Source organism: Molothrus aeneus, chromosome 14 (assembly GCF_037042795.1).
Source record: "Molothrus aeneus isolate 106 chromosome 14, BPBGC_Maene_1.0, whole genome shotgun sequence".
Classification (NCBI taxonomy): domain Eukaryota; kingdom Metazoa; phylum Chordata; class Aves; order Passeriformes; family Icteridae; genus Molothrus; species Molothrus aeneus.
In genome coordinates, this window is record NC_089659.1 from 9319623 (window position 1) to 9337619 (window position 17997).

At 36.7% G+C, this 17997-nt stretch overlaps 1 protein-coding gene across 1 annotated transcript in view; it reads left to right on the forward strand.

The window, feature by feature from the left end:
- The window catches only part of TENM1 (teneurin transmembrane protein 1), a 776438-nt gene that overhangs the window by 182013 nt on the left and 576428 nt on the right, over positions 1–17997 (forward strand). The gene's annotated exons all lie outside the window — the stretch shown is intronic.

The following is a 17997-nucleotide window of genomic DNA, read 5'->3' on the forward strand; positions in this document are numbered from 1 at the left end:
CCAAATTTTTTATAAAATCCTTATTGGTTTAGGGAATTGTTGAGCTGTAGAATCTTCTATATGCACAATAGCGTATAATGTGTTTTATTTTAAGCTAAGCAAAGGCACATAAAGGATATGATTTTACTGCCATTTTATCATTTGTTTAACTTTTAACCATATTTGAATGAATTTTGCTTTTAAATTGTGACCATGAAGTAGTAAAATGGAATGGTGATACAATGCATTTCTTACCTCTCCTCTATACTCTGATATTGTTTTCATTTGCTATTAGCTTCATTATATTTGATATAATAGGAATGCATTTATATTGTACTCAAGAGTCTAGTTGTATTGCACAGTAAACACTGCCTAAGAAATCATTTGAGAATACTTGCTGATCATGAAATAATTGTGTATAAGCTGCTTCAGCTCTCCTACTTGAAATCCTCTTTGTTGTGAAATGAAATACAAGTTTGTTTTTCAATGTATTTTCCTTACAATGTCTTGCAAGCAGCACTTCTCTGGCACTTATAATATCATTACTGCATGACAATGCAGTGGTTACAGTATTTCCTCAAACTGCACCTATAACCTGGATATAAATTGACAGACATGGTATGTGACAAATAGACTATATATTGAGCTCATTCACCTTTGGCTCTTTATAAAAAGCAAAGGCTTTCAATCTCAAAAGTGGCTGTAAGTAGTTTATTTACACTCTTGTTTGCAGTGACAGCCTTCGCCAGAAGACCGAGAAATAATTTTTATACTAAGCCTAGTTTGGAAAGGATTGTAAACTCTGAATAGATTTATAAATCTAGATTTTAACCTTTTCAATATTCTGCTTTTTGGTTGGTTGCCTGAGCTACCTCTTCCCAGGTTACTGATGCTGTTAATAGGAGAGAATAGGAATGGCTAATGAATCAAACTGCAGGACACTGAAAAGGTCAGAGCAGTACACTTTACTATTATCTTCTACAGAATATATGAGGCATTAAAATTCTGATTCTGTGGTCTTGTGACAAAGAATATAATGAGAACCATAAATAATAAACAGCACAACATGAATCTCTTTTTGTGATAATGATTGTAACAAGCATAAGAGGGAGAAAATTCTCAACTCATTCTCACCGTATTAAGATGATGTTTCCTTGGATGTATGTTCTACGCATCTGTAATTGTAAGGAAGAAGAAATGGATTTTAAAGTATAATTGGATCCAGCAAGGATCTTAAATGCACTGTTTTCCATGGACACTCTTTTAAAAGGTAACATTTTTGCGTGAAAGGCAATTGTGCATAGATGTGGATACTTCCAATAACATGAATAAAAATGTGATTGAAAGAAGGTTTGTAGACCTGAAATAAAGCCATTACCACCCCTTTATAAAACTGTCCACAGACCCAGATAATTAGATGCTATTGACACATTGTCTGTATCTGGCTTAGGTTTTACACCTGCAGGTAGTACAGATATTATTTTTGATGTTCACAAGGATTCCCAAAACTCTTTTGCTCTGGAGATGCAGGAAGGGTTTATCCCACTGTGGCCAAGTCTCCTTACAAGGTGAACTTGTGACCTGATTTGCTAAATGTCTCTGTTTAAGGCACTGCTGTTTTTTGGAATAATTTCCCTCTTCACAATGTACAACAAGAAGTTCATCTGCCAATATCCAGATGTCCTTTCAAACTCTCTTTCTGCTATTTGTTAAGATTGGTATAACTATGCAGGAATAGCTTATTAAAGAAAAAAATTCATCCTAAGGAATCCTATGATTGAGTTACTGAAAACTGTAAGGAAATCAAGATAAATTGTCCAGACTTGAGTTCAGCATCCTCTAATTGCTGATTTCTCTTACAGTGCTCCCAAAAAATTCTGCTTGTTTTCATCCAGGTGTTACCAAAACTATTTGAGATTAACATTTAGGTTTTACTGTTGATAAAAAATGTTGAATTTTTGATATTTTAGTGAATGATATACATGAACCCAAAACACAATGATGTTAGATGAAAAAGAATTCCTTCAGGTGGAAGTAAATCCAGGGGGCACTAGAAAAACAACTTCTCTAACTGCCAATGAGATAAGAAATAACTTTCCATACTTAAATACTGTCTCAGTGGTAGAAACTGGGTAGTGCTACCACATTGTATAAAAATCAGAAGCTTTTCTTTAAAATTCTGAGAAATCTACAGGTAGAGGGTCAAGACCTGAAAATCAGCTTTAAACCATCAGTATTTTCTTCACACCTCCAGTTGTATTTTAGGCATCTCCAAGACTCTTGGCTGTCTGTAACAGGATTATAAGCTGTGTTTCTCACAGACCTGCCACAGAATCCAGTGCACACAACTATACTAATCTAAATCTGTTCTCCCTACACCACTGGTGCTCTTGCAGATTGGTTTTGCAGATTAGATTCCTCCTGTAGCTTCTATCTGGCATCAGAAAGGATTCCTGAGGTCACTTGGTATTTTCCTCTTGGAGCTTTAAAATAATTATTCATTATTTCAGGATTTTACTGCTCCTGTTATGGACTCACTCATGTTAGATACTCTGATGTCATCTAAATCTGCCTCTTGTGAGAAGCCTGTCAGGAAGCTGGACCCAGTTCTCCATCCCAAGGCACCCTGAATCCAGCCATGAGGGTGGTGTGGGACATGAGTCACTTTGGTGTGATAAAATTTCTAAATCCTCATGAAGGGGAATAAATACACACAATTAGAAAATGAAATATCTGACTTTGAGAGTATTGGATTGAGAACTTTCCTGAAAAGCATCTGAGTATTTGGTTTATAGTGATTATCCATGGCCTCTCAACTGAAATGAACTCCAAAGATGTTGCTGAGTTCTTTTGAAGTTTGAGGTGAAATTCCAGCTGGAAACCTTACATGTGCATATTTACTCTAGCTTAATAATACTGAAGCAGTTAAAATTTCCATCATTGTCAAAATAATGCATTTTTCTTGCAAAGAGTGTAATAGAGAAAGGGCCAATTAAATTTTTCTGTATTATTTTGTATACTATGTAGGTCTCAAAATGCTTCTAAAAAACACAAACTCTAGCATAATTGTGCTTCCTGAAAGATTAAGTCTGAAAAATGAAAGGTCTGCTAACAGATGTGGCTCTGCTGTAAGTGTGCTGCTTTGAGACAGTGCACAAGCTTCAATTTCTGAGTGTTGCTAGGGAACAGTGAGAATGGAAAGAGTGTGGTTCTGTGTGATTGGCGTTTTCTAATTAGTAAATAATAAATGTTTAAAAAAAGTTAAACTGTCCATATTAGAATTGCTTTGGAACTGTGATTGGGTGGAAGTGGGCTGTCAGTCAGCAGATATCCTGTATTCCCTTGAACCTCTCCTGTAATTAGGCCAAGAAGGTCAAAGAACAGAAAGACTGAGCTCTGTTATACTGGGCTGACTGAGTCAAGGCTAAGAAGTTTCTAGTTAAATCAATAGCAACTACTTCAGCAGCCAAATAGCTCCAGGCATCCCTTTACACTGATAATTATATTTGTTAGCTGCTTTCTTCTTGCTCTTACTGGGATCTGTCTGGCTCATTTGGAACCAGGGGGAAGCTGCTGGTGAGAGGTGGCATGAAAAGCTTTAGGGAGAGCATTTTATACATAATGGCCTGTCCTTGGTGAATCCATTGTGAAGGCAGAAGTAAAAGATCACATTGCTGCCACCTAGCAGAGGGAGAAACTTTGGAAAGGGAGAGATAAGGAAGTGATCTAGAGAAGAACACCAAGGGACAGGATTGGAGAGATTTCCTGCCTCACTCCTAGGTGTGCTGGGGCCTGCAGTAAGAAGAATTTGATTTTCAACCATTTAAATATACAGGACCTCTTGTAGTACCTTAAATGAATACAGGTCATGTTGCAGAATATTATATTTCCTGTCTGAATAGCATAAAATCCCTGGATAGGCTTTTAGTTCCAAAGAACACGAAGGGAGCTTTATTAAAATGAAAATTAGAGAAGAAATATTGTCTGAGGTTCAGCTGTTCATTGTTCACTGCATTAAGTATAAAGTAGTCTTGCCAAGGCATATTTTAACTTCCAATGAGTTGTGACCATGTTTCTGGTGCTGAATACTGTCAAAACTCACAAATAAATGGCATTTTTCTTTTTTCTTTCTAAGTCTCAAATCCTATGTAACTGGCTGCTGTTGTTTTTCTGGTCAGAACACTTAAGAAAATAGTAAAATATCTCATCCAGACATGGGAACTCTTTCATTTCCTTCCATTTAGTGGCTGCAATACACAGCAACATGTGTGGGGTTCTCCAGGAGCCTGAAAGCATCCGTGTCTTTCTTTTCTGTAACCCCTTTCTGTGATGCCAATTGTAATCACCTTTTCAACTTGCAAGAAGGTTTAATATAACAGAAGAAAGCAACTGAAAGTGTTCTGATGGTTAGTTAAATGAGGGAGAAACCAGGATAGCTGTTTCCCGTTTCCTTTAGAGAATGCTTATGTGATCTGCAAAGTGATTTTAATACATTAAAAAATTTCAGTAATATTTTTTTTTCTTAGACAATCAAATAAACATCTTGGAAGATGAAATGTGATATACTGCCTGTAATTCAAGATGCAAGAAAATATGGTGAGGCCCAAAATTAAGAGAGTGATAGAAGTCCACCCAGAAGAAGCACCCTGATTCTTGCTATCACCTTTGTTTAGTAAAAATGGCTTTAATCATCACTGGTAAACAACTATTTCCTCATTTGTGAAGGACTGAAGAACTGTCTTGCTGCCTCTGTATTTAGCTTGTCATTTGATATAAAATTGTTTTATTTATTTAACTTTGGAAAAAAATGCATTTATTTAATGTGCTTTTTGCTGCACAACAGAGAAATTCTTCCTCAGTTCTGAAGTGCCATTGTAGGTCCAATGTCAGTTGAAGGCTGCTGTTTTGCCTTGAAATTGTTTGCTATTATATGGAAATAGATTGTTGTTATTTTTGTGCATTTTATTTATTTATGCAAAGAAACAAAGCGTTCAGTACAAACCAGCATGTAAAATTCAAACTGCTCTAAAAGAGACATACAGCAAAGGACAAGAAGCAGATTATAGATTATTTACTTGAGTGGTCTAAATTTTGAAATGGTGTTTGAAGATGGTAAATATGCACATGCAAAGCCCAACATTTGCATCAGCATTTTGAAAGTGATTAATTACATGCCTGAGTGCCAGCTGAAAAGCATGAGAACCTTCCTTTACTGCAATGCTACTTCTGTGTGTAGCTGGAGCAGGTCTGTCTGAAATGGAGAGACCATTGACTTCCTGTATTAGCAGCTCTGTGCAAATTCATATTAATGAGTTAATAATGCAGTGACAGATTTAATTGTTTTTCACCTTGCTACAGTCAGCTCCAGCCCATTTTCTAAATGTTTTCTAATTTGGAGGGATAGAGATTCACCAGATCTTATTTAAAGAAATTAATGCTCAGACTTTGACTTCAAGGCCTTTAAATAAGGACATTGTGTTCTTCTGAAGAAACAATAATTTCCCTGTACATTTCATAAATGCCTCTTCCCAGTCAGTGTTCTGCACTTTACTACATTATTCATAATTAAGAAATAAATTACAGTGTAATAGAAACATAAATATGAACTTGCTCTTAGTAGTGAAACCAATTAAAGCATATGAGTGAAGTGTAAGATGGATTCCAAAGGGCAGAAAACCATACCTTAATAATGGGATCAGCAAAGAGCTCTTCTTTCTGCACTCTTGAGATGGGATTGCTGTTCCACCAAAACTAGGAGCAAAATTGTCAGGAGAAGGCTTAAATATGACAGTTTTCATCCCTTGGAAATGCTCTGAGGAAGAGAAAGCTCTGAAATGCTTATTCAGAAACAGCCTGTTGTCCATTGGAATAGATCTCAGAAAGGGTGAAAAAGCCAGAATGTCCCAGCTGAAGAGCTGATGAAGGTGAATTGGTTTTTATTTCACTCTTACCTTTTCCATTTCTTTTTTATTTCCTTTCCAAGTGTTTGGGATAAAGTTGACATTGTTAGACCTCAGCAGTGAGAGATCTGAATACAAACAAATCTAGAACTGGATATTTGGAAAGAACCTAATGGAATCTTTTTACCTTCTGCTTTTCACTCTTGTGCTAGTCTGATTATCTAGGCAGGATACATATTAATTGGCATTTAAATCAAGTGGTTCTCACAGCCTTGGTAACAATACATGAATGTTTACTGTCCCCAGTTAAGGAATTTTTCCCCCTGCACAGTGAGTAAATGCTAAAAGGAATTGGCTGTCAAAAAGCCCCGGATTTTAATAAGTAGTGGAAGATTCAGCATGGCTCAAATTTCATTTTCCTGCTGCTGAAAGTGGATTGGTCATGATTCATGGCTGGAATCTCTGTGTAACACATCACAAGTGCTCAGAAGTTGTGAAAGTGAATTGCTTTTGACTTTTCAGACACATTTCCCCCCTTCCATCCCCTCTCCTGTGCAGTGGTGCCATGTGCCTGCAGCGGAGGAGTGCAGCTCAGAAATGCAGAGACCTCGAGCTCTGCAGCACAGAGCAGATGGGCTCAGCCACGCTGGGAGGCTGAGGGTGCCTGATGGGAGCTGGCACAGCACCCTCCAGTCTGTGGGGTCTGCACTGGGCTCATCCAACCCTGCTTCTACAGCAGCCAAGCACTAAAGCTCCAATAGGCTGGGGCACTTAAAAATGCCAAGGATTTCAGCGTGGACTAGACCTGAATCAGAGGCTGTGGTTAAACCATCTCCCAGGGATGGCATGGGTGTTTGGAAACAATTTAATCCAATGCCAAAAATCTCAGGTATATGATTTGCTTTTCCTCTTCACTCTATCACATCTGCATAGAAATAAAATGTGTACACACCAAGAAATCAGCAAACCTTTCATAAATTAACTGAAGTGCTGCTCTTTTTTTTCCCTGTTCTTGTCTTTTTTCTTCATGAAAGATCTATTAACCAATCTGTAGGAAACACTGGGAGAAATTGTAAAGAATTCTAATTATGTAAATGTAAATTTCATGAGAAAAGAATAAGAAAAGCTGTATTAGGTAACTTGGATGAAACTGCTTTGAAACATTTACTTGTGTCATCAAATTAACTTCTGTCTTATATTTAGTATAAAGCTTACAACATTTAAACAAACAATAACTTTATTCAGCAAAAACTAATTATATTTGTTTAGCCTAGCTAAAATGCAGATATGTGTTTTGGCTAATTTACAGGAAAGTTTACAAGTGCCAATGTAATGTATTTATTATTCATTGTAATACAGAGCTTGTCTGGGCTGTGGTCTAGGTATTAACTTAGAAAACTTCCTGTCTTCAGAAGACAGGAAAAAAATATTCTGGAAGGCTTGCAGAAAATTTTTGGTACAAACTAATCTCTTTTGAATATCAATCCATGAAGGGCTGTTCATAAATATTGTTCATATTTAATTCAATATGGTAATGGAATCAAAATATGGCATGCCATCCTGGGAGCAATTGCCCATGTAACACAGATGATGAAGTATTAAAAGTGTGGTGGCTTTTGTGCCAAAATAAGGGCTCAGTTATTTTAGGAGGGAGTTCTAAAATTTTAATAATGTAAATTCTATTAATATTTAGACTTTGCATGTCAGGCTATGATTGCAGATCCCACAGACCAGCCAGTGCTTGAGGCAGACTTGGCAGGAAAGTGCATTTGCTGAAGTCCGAAGTCTTTGCTGGATCTCTGGAAGAATGGCCTGGTTTTGTTCTGTAACATCATTGAGCACTTGCATTCTTCTTCATGTCTCTTTGTCTTCTACCTTTCTACTCCAAGTATGAGTTGATTTTTTTTTTTTTCTTAAACCTTCCAAAGACATTGAGGTGGGAAAACTTGGGCAAAACTCACGGAGTAGTTCAGACCAGGAAACAGCTTCTGTGACCAGTTTGAACAAGGATAATCTACACAGGATTTGGCTCCTTTGCTCAAAACTCTTATTGAAGGTTATCCCAAACTGCTTCTTGCTCTTCCACATTCCACCACAGCCCAGCCAGCCCATGCTTTCTTTGCCATAGAATGCCACAAATCAACCCTCTCATTTTAGACATTTATATTTGGGATAAATCTCAGGGGCAGAGACCAAAATGAAAGAACAAATGGAGTAGGGTCCTGTTTGGCCAGTCTTTCTGCTTGTGGCTACCTGGGTCATACACAGCATTGTTGCCAGGAGAGTTCCTTGAATAAGACAGGAGCAGTTTGCTGCCTATTTTCTACTTTTAATGCCTACCAGGACAAGCTGTGGGGGTGCTGTGGAAAGTAGTTAAAAAGGTAGGTTGTCAAGCTGAGACTTTGCCACTGATCCAACAGAAAAATCTCTTTGAGTTGCAGGAATAATGGTGTAAACACACCTGCAGAAACAAGAGTGAAAAAGTTTTTGAATCCATATATAGTAAACATAAATGCTGTGCAATGACCTTAATGTTTAATAAGATTTTATTTTTAATAAGCTTTTAAATATTTTTGCCTCAGCTCTCTTTACAGCTCAAGTCTTATTTACTGAGCTCATTATTTGCAGTATTATAGAATCAGATCCTCCAAAAAATGGGAATACCTTTCACCTTGTCAGTATTGTCTGATCTTTATAATTCTGATAAGCCAGAGATGTCACAGGTAATGACATCTTGCAGTAATGCGAGGTCAACCTAATTTTGTGTTGATGTGGTATATTAAAGAACTGGTCTGGGAGAGTTTTTCTTTGGGTGTGTGTGTTGGCCCCAGTCCAGGCACACTCAGAGCCTCAGGTGTGCTCCTGTCCTTCCTCAGTGTGGCTGCATCAGGGTAACAAGAGCTGCACAACTGACCTCAGTTTGGTTGTGCTTCATGAAGCTGATTCCATCACTTTCTGCCTCTTGGCAACTGCCAGTTCATTGTCCAAATATTTAGAAAAACAGAGAAAAGGAAAATATTCTATCACTATATATCTTTAATAGCTGCAGTTTTAAATATCTAGTTTGAAAAAAATCCTGATAATAATTCTTCAAATCTCATCACTAACAATCTCTTTCTTTGTATTACTATTGTATTCGGGAAATTGTGAGCAATATTTACCATGTGTTACAATTAGTATAAACCTACTAAAATTATTTAGAGCTAAGGTGAATTCTGAGATTGGAGTAAAAAAAAAAAAAAAGGAAAAAATGTGCTCCTAGATGCTATTAGGATATAGGGACTTCTGTAATCTTGCAGTTAATGTTCAATAAAATATAGATCACAAAATAAATTTGAAAATAATCTTAATAACTTCTGCACTTCTGCATCTGTGTGTAACAATAGTAGCAGAAGTGGGGGCTGGTCTCTCTGCTGCACTACATACAGGGTAATAAATGCAAGAGATAAACTGTAGGAAATGAAACATATGCAGGAGGACCTGATTTACTGAAAGGCTCACAAGAGGCTGAATGTCCTAGCAGAACCCATGGTTTTCATGAGGCTTAAAATTTCCCAGGAATTAAGACTGTTTTTCTCTTAGTTTTACATTTTCAGGGAGACTGTTCTCAGTGAGTGCACTGTTATTTATCAAACCAAACTGATTGGGCAGGCAGCTGCATGGTGCAGTGTGGCTTGGCAGGAGAAGCAGCCACAGCACTGCGTGTAGAGTCAGCTCCAGGGGTCTGAAGAGATTCACCAGACAGGAAAGAATCTCTTAGCAGGGATTTTATTTTGCTCTGATTCACATTGGTCAAGGGTCCATTAAGCTATTGCAGACAGACTATTTTGCCTTAGTTGTATTTCTTATTACTCTCTTTGGCCAACAAGATTTTTTGCTGTCTCTCTAGTCTCATACATTTAGTAGACCACATCTAATATTAAATAATTTCAAAATGCAGGAAGGGTTTATCACAATTAATTAAATATCACATAATTAAATTTCATGGAATGTATATGAAATGCCAACTTAAACTGTCCAATATTGTTTAGAAAGAAGCCACATTTGATAGCACGATGATATCACTACATGGATCTGACCTTTTCCCTTCAAAATAAATAATTATTATATATTTACTTTGATATTGAGTTTAAAGTTTGTCTTTTATGGTTGTTCTGTAGGTCAGAATCAAAAATTGTGGTCTGGTCTAAAACACTTTTGGAAAGTGAAGAATATTAAAATAATATTTTATTGTATTATGTGATATTTAAGGAGACTTCTGAAATTGTTTTGGGGTTGTTTATCTTGTTTAAAAGTATATATTATCATTACAGAAGAAAATCAAGCAAGCTGGACTGAATAAAGGAGGAAGAGATATATGAATTTCACAACCTAGTAATTTCTTTTCAAGTTATATTCATAGTATCATTTTGTCTGTAAATTTTTCTATGATAGATTTGCTTTCAAAAAGAAATTATATCCTACTGTCACCTTAGAATTATACCTTCCACCTATTTGTGATGACTGTCATTCCCATGCATGCAGTTTCTGTACAACAAAAAAAAATACATTTCAGAAAAAGAGAAATTTTAGAGATTCCAGAGATTTCAGGGATACATGTTTTCATGGTTTGTTTTCATTTATTGGTGGCTTAAGACTTACAGTTTCTTTTGAGAGTTTCATATGTACCAAAAACGAGAGTCCAAGAGCGATACCCAGATCAAAGCAAATTACCCAGAGTTTTGGCAGTAGACATTTCCCAAACAGCTCATGAGATAAAAAGGGCCAAGAGAAAGGCTGACAGAGCTAAGGTCATATTTCCTGTGCTGTCTTACAGCAGCACATGTGTGCAGGGCTGCTGGGGCAGGACGCTGGTTTCAGACCATGGTGGGGCTGTGGTTCTGTCCTTCCACACTGGGCAGAGCCTTTTATTGCACAGCTGCAGGAACTTCTTTTCTAGCAGGGTGAGTTTGGGATGTTGGCTGAGAGCACCAAATGATTGCTTTTGTAAGAAGTGTGAAGTGATTGGAAACCCTAATGTGATATTTGCCTTCATTAATTGATGCTCTCACTACAATGCTTTATGTCATGTGTTGCAGAGCAGACTTTCCTCTCTGCTTTCTATAATTAAGTTTCCAACAGTCTATAGAAACACAATAAATTTCTTTAGAAATAAAAGCTAAGCCTGGCAAGCTCAAGAACAGCAGAGTAGTTCTTCTTTAATATTCCTTCTAATTTTGCTCAAAGTGTAGAGCAGGTCAAGAGCAAGTTCAATTTACAAATTATTCTGCTGGATGAAATGGAAAGTTGCAAGCCAATGAAAATAAATCCAAGATAAAACATTTTTCTGACTTTAAATTAATGTGCAGTTCTCTGATAGAGAAAAGTTAAAATTCATCTAATTCATTAGTACAGTAACTTAATTAGAACAGCATAGTTGAAGGTGGAAATGAGTATTTTCAGAAATGCTCAGACATTCTTTAATATGTAAAGTTATTGTTATCATTAGTGGCACATCTCAGCAGAAGCTCCATCTTTTCCCCAGTAGATAAGGGTTCCTCCAGGAGAGAAATATTGCTGTAGCCATTGTGCTTTCAGTGAAGGAGATTAGGTCCAATTTGCTAGAGTTTTATTGTAATAAAGCTTATAATTTACTGACAAACTGGCTTGCTTTCAAAACAGTCTTTTATTGGCATGACATGCTTTCTCCATCAGAAACTCTGATTTGCAATTTAGGTGTTGATGACTACAGATGTGAACCTTTGTAGGTGGGCAGAAAACCAAGAAAAAAGTGACAAAACAATCAAAAAAGTTTGATAAATGTAGCACTAAGCCTGCTTTGCTGTGCTGTTAGAAGTTAGGTGCAAATTAGAAAACTCTGTTGCTCCTCACAGCTGAGTCATTAGAAAAATGTGATTATTTTATTATGTTGATAATATTCCTTGTAACATACCATAGATAGGAACTTCTTCAAGCTTTTTGCAAAATTTGTTGAATTCTCCCCATGAAAAGACTTCTGAATCTTTCAGGTGTTGCAGTTTTGTCTTGTGATAGGAACTACTTGCTATTAGCTGAGCAAGGGCTGAATTTACATCAGTTAAAAGATTATAGTGTTGATCAAAACTTTTGCTGAATCCTTGAAAGTTAATACAGATCTGGACCTAGAGATCTCTTTCTTCAGCTTCATTTGTTTTGCTTTTTAGAATATTCTTTCTCAAGATTACTTCCAAAATTTAACAAGTTGCTTTGCAGCTTCAGACAAATAATTTAAATTACTGAATCCAACAAGCGCTTGGAACAAGTGCTGCACTTTGACATGTTGTTTTTCACTACTTAATTCCTGTTTTATATTCCAGTTTTATTTAATAAAACTTAATTCCAGTTTTATGTTTCTGAAACTCATGGTCAGAAATTCAGTTCCCTTGGGATATTTGGTGTTATGATTTATGTATCATTTTTTTCTTACGTTAGTATTATAACATAAGATTGGAAAACAGAATATTACAATTGCAAGGATTAGTGCATTATGATTTTTATTAGGAAAATGGTTCCAAATCCTTGTTATAATTATACATGAAATAACATACTAGGGTTTTCTTAATGCTTATCCTGTCCTATGAATAGAGAAGGTGAAAATAGGGCAAATACCTCAGTGTTACCCAGAATCTGTTGGTGAGGAGTGTGATCAAGACCTCTTTATGAAAGGAGAGGGACTCTCATGCTCTCCTGGGGAGAATTTTTATTTTAAGCCCGTGTCTTTAGACCATCTCCAAATTTTCTACTTTTTTGCTTCCGCTAATAGATTATCATCCAACAAGTAATCCAAGAAATTTACTTTCCTGTGAAAATGCTATCTCTATGATTTTTTTTTCTACGGGTCAGTTTTTATTGTTCTGTATTTTGTCAGTAATGGTAGGGCTCAGTGTAAGGGGGAAAAAAGTAAATATTGGGATTTGGAATTTCCTTAGTTAGATTTAAGTAAACATCACTTCAGTTTATGCAGGTTTTTATATATTATAAGCAAAGTAGTGGCAAATTTTAAACATTCTTCTTTTGTTGTATCAATTTAGTTTGCTGAAGATTGCCTAAGGTGAGAGTCTGTTGGCTAAGGCCTTCCTTAGCATAATAAATAAGCATAGTTTTAAATATCTGATACAATTATACCAACCTCCCCCTTCCTTGCTGTTTTTCTCTGAACACACCCTGATCATGCATGAAAAGAACTTAATGTAAGAATATAATGAATCTTTTCACTTGTAATTACAAACTTTGCACCCTCAAGGACAAGCACCTCCCAATTATCTCATTTTGTGCTTCATCCATTATGCAAGTCTGTCAAAAAATACTGTCTTTTTCCAAGGCACCTGATTAACATTGACCAGTTTTTCTTCAGATTCTGCTCAAATTAATGTAGTGAGATTAACACCACAATTATTTGTAGTGGGTAGAGTCTCTTGTTTAATTAAAATAAAATAAGGCTGGTTATAAAGAGCAACTTGTTTGCTCTTATTTGTCCAAGTAGAACTGGTTCTGCAGTTTAATTTATGCAGGAATCATTTTATTCCCCTTCCCAACAAGATAAAATTTTCATTTTCTTGTTAGTATATCTTATTCATTTTAAATTACTAAAGAGATGGTGATTTTGTTGAGCAAACTTTGCATGAGGGAGGGAATTTGCTGGTGTGACATGGTGGTAAAAGCTTGAAATTGCCCTAAATATTTGTGCTAGCAGCCTGCAGTGCTAATTATTTCTTTAATTACAATGTGTCTAATTATATTCCACATTTGTATACATACCCAAAAAGGATCAAATAATGAAAAAAAATGTTTTTTAATTAGAATTCAATTTCTTGTGTGATATCAAAAATGATATTAGCATTTCTAGAGAGAGAGGTTGTATTCAGCTGCCCAAAGCAGTGGTCAGAAAATCTGCATCTCAATTGATATAATTTCAAATATATGTTAAATATATACATAACAAGGTTCATAGATTAGTAGTCCTTGGGGGCATTTAAGACACACTTGGTATGATTTTTTCTGCAAGGAACACAGCATTTTAATCAGTAATTTAAAAGTACGAGTGTAAAGGAACAAGGAAAGGTTTGTTATATGGATGAAAATAATTCTGGACATTTTTTTTAGTTGACTCTATAACTAATTGATAAGTTTTTAATCGTAACACCATGGAGCTTTTACAGTACTGCTGCTTTCAAGCAAGGGAATCTCCAAGGCAAGACTTGGTATTTCTTTGTGTCAAGATGATATAACTTTGCCTCAGGCACAGCCACAGGCTGGAAACACTTTGAATGGATAAAAAAGGAGACAGATGGACATCTGTAAGTTCATTACCATTCCAAATCTGCACATGGCTCTTTATTAGAAACTGATGCAAAAAAATACATGAGAATACAATTGTGGTAATGGATTTTAAATATAGGTGTGTGAAGCAAGGTATAATGATTTTAGAAGAGTTCCTCTCATTACAGAATTATTCTTTTTTTTAACTACATATTTTCAGAAATAAACCCCAAAAGACCTTGGGGTTTAATGAGAAAAGAAAAACGATATTTTTCTTAATTTCAATACTGAGGCTGAATTTAATACACCCATTCAAACAGGTCTATTTTGTTAAGGCTTATATTCTATTATGTTTTATGTTCTATTAATAAGTATTTTCAATATTTAATGTGCAACAAGCATTAAATATTTCTGCTACACTGCTAAAAATTAAGTTAGGGATTCAGTAATCCAAGTTTCTTGGAGGCGAAACAACTAAAGTAAAAAGGAACCTAACAGGAAAGAAACCCTGAAGATTTAACCAGTGAAGTTGCTTTTAGTTTTTAATTATTTGTTAATTATTATAATACCCAAGAATCCCATGGCTGACTCGGGTCGTGTTATACCAGGCATTGTGGCCTGAAAAATTTCTCACCTTTTTCCCTGAACATTTGCCATGTAACTGTGCATTCCCCTCTCTTTTATTCTTTTAATTTCTGCTATTGCTTTTAAGGGTTTATTTTTAACTTAGACCACTTCAGTAAAGTTAGGTGGCAGTGAGCCTGAGTTCAGAAGTGAGGGTAAATGGCCAAAATTGAAAAAATGGAAAGGAGTGGGAGCTGACTTTATGTGATAAGGTAGCAGAGCTGGCTTAGCTACACCCAAAATGAGAGTAGGGAAAAGTGGTTTGAAAAGATGGAGTGATTACACCTGTCTCTGTTGTACTGAAGCTTGCCCTAGTGATGAATCCAGAAACAGAGTTGTTCATTCCCACATACAAGACTGGTGGAGACAGAGAACTAGAAAGGGTGGAAAGAACAGCCTTTGTGCTCCCCCAGCTTAAGAATATGTTGATAAGCTATGAAGAATTGTTACTTGATTTTGTGGGGTGTGTCTTACATTATGTGAAAGGTGCTCCATTATACTCCATTCTGGCCCCAGTCCCGTGGCTGAGAGAACAGAAAAAGTGATTTGAGTGAACATCATGTGGGGAGCCATGAGTTTTGTGGAGTGGCTGGTCAGAGACAGGGACCACACACACCTCAGATCTGCATGTGACAGCAGGGTGGTTTATTTTTCAGAGCCTTCTTACACAGGGAGTTCAAACTCCCAGGTCCAAACAGCTCATTGGTCTGGTTTAACACTGCCCAGCTCCCAGGCCAGTGAGATGTCTGCAGCCCAGATGGAATAGAACTGGGTGGAGTCCCTGTCTGTATTCAAATCCATCCTATCATTGCTCAGACAGGAACATGGAACTGTGTCACTTTTGTGCTGAGAATGACACAGGAGCAGGAGGGAGACAGTATTGTAGGAAGAGCAGAAGAAGGCTTTATTCAAGAGAACCGTGCGGTTTTTATAGAGTGATACAATAGATTCTATTTGATTGGCTAACTATCAAAAACACTTTCCTCATACACCATCTTTGAGAAGAACAGAAAGATGATGTAGAAAAACACCACCTGCAGATTCTTTATACTTAACAAGTTATTACACCTTTACAATTCCCTAAAAATTCTCACAAGCCCCAGTGAGAAAAGCTTGCTGTTTCTCTCTCTCTGTCTCATGGCATCCTCAGAACTGAGCTGGGTTTCTTATTTATAGCAGAATTAATTGCCCAGTACAAGCCAGCTTGTACTGCATCAGGCAAGTGGAAGAAAGTGGACACTGAGTTAATTAGAAGAGTGGAAGAAAGAGGACACTGAGTTAATTAGAAGAGTGTTCAAACCCAAAAACTCTCAGAGGCCATGCACTATGAGCCTGCACCTGGGAAGTGCAAGGGTGCTCCTACTCTGCCAATGCTGTTTGTGCATCTGAATTCCAGCCTGGATGATGATAATAATTGAGCAAGGCTTACAAGTAGCAGCACAGAAGAAATACAGTTGTGGTTTCCAGAAGCACAATTCTGCAAACTCTCTTCAAATAAAGAAGTGCCTGTGCAGCTCATTGGAGTTTGATGTGTTCTTAGAGTCAACACAGAGATGATGCTGCTCATGCCATTAGTTTTGATCATCTTTAATGATTCCCCAAATAACTAAATTAAATGATTCTGGTAAGAGTTTAAGCAGTTTTCTCAGTGAAGGAAGCCTATCTATCAATGCATTATTGCCTAGATAACCTGTTCATCTTGTGAATCAACAGTTTTCAGAAATACCAGCAGGGTATATTTTTCTTAGAGACAGATTTACATTTATTTGGAGCACAGAATCTCACTATTGTTCTCTCAGAATGATTCTAGCTTGCCTTAATATATTCTTGTTAATACAGACACTCATACTTTGAGTTTCCCAGATTTCTCAGGGACCCTGGAAACTCAAGTTTTACATCAACAGTAGAAGAATCCACGTGTATCCATGTACAGTTCATTTCTCTCTACTTGCCATTAACAGTTTAGTACCTGTATAGTTAGTGCAATGTTGACAGTTGTTATCAAACTTGTTTACTTAAAATTGTTTACTTCTCTCCAGGCTACAAAACTGTACAGCTGCACAACTCCTCTCCTGCTCAAGACCTGCTGTGGCAGATGCAACTGGTTGATTGACAAGTTAGTGGAAGAGGAGCTAAAGAGAAGTCATGGGACTTCTCTTCAGGGAATGTGCGAGTTGCCAGTGAAAGCAGACTGAGAAAAGGAAGAAATAATTCTGTATCTGTTTAGGTACTTGACAGTTGTCCAGTATGGGCAGCTGATAACATTCCTGAAGGTAGTGTCACCTTTGGTTAAGGAAGTAGGGACTATTTGTTTTGGCTGCCCATTCCCCATCTCCCCACTCTCTTAGGGCCAGTGGCAGGTTCATATAGTGCATTAATGGTTGATTTTGAAATGGGAGAAAAAAAATTCAAAGACAATTTTGAGAAGTTGTCTAAAAGGAAAATTTAATGTTCATTTTCTGCATGTGAATGGGGAACTCAAATGCTCAGTTTAAGTAACTGCTTCTGAAAGTGTACTCTGAAATACTCTGTCATAACCGTCAGAGGAAGGGCAGAAACCCAATTGTGCTTTGAAATGACAGGAATAGATCTTTCCTCTAATGCTTATTGTCAGTTATCTACAATTTAGGCAAAAGCCAAATTGTCAGCATGATAAATGTGTTAGATTGATTCAAATAATGCTCAAAATGATTTTGTTAGTTTACTACAGACTTTTGCATTAAGTATGAGCTGGTGGCAAATTTACTCAAAACAATCACCTCTTTTGAGCGAGACTGTAACAAATTGTGACAGGTTTTTTAAATTTCTTTTGATAAAGTACTTTATTACAAATGTCTGATGAGTGAATCCAAGGAATAATCAGTTAGTTATTGCTGGCCACCTCCTCATACAAGTACTAGCTGATACCTTAGTCAGGATTTTCTGCAGTGTCATGAAGGTAACTTCTGTTTTTAAGTTTCTGCCTGAGCTTTACATCTGCTCTATCATATTTAGGAATGCTGGCTGTACTCAGAAGATGGAAAAGATGTTAGGCTACATTCTGATTGCAGACTGCAAAGAAATGAGATGATGTTGAAAGGTGGTGTTCTTTGAAGACTCAACAGCTTTGCAGTTGATGTTGTTTTGGAGTAGATTTTAAGGGTTATTGTAGGCACAGTTTGTGGTACTTGGGAGTGGGGCTGAGCCTCATCCCCAATGGGCACAGCTGTGAGAAGCA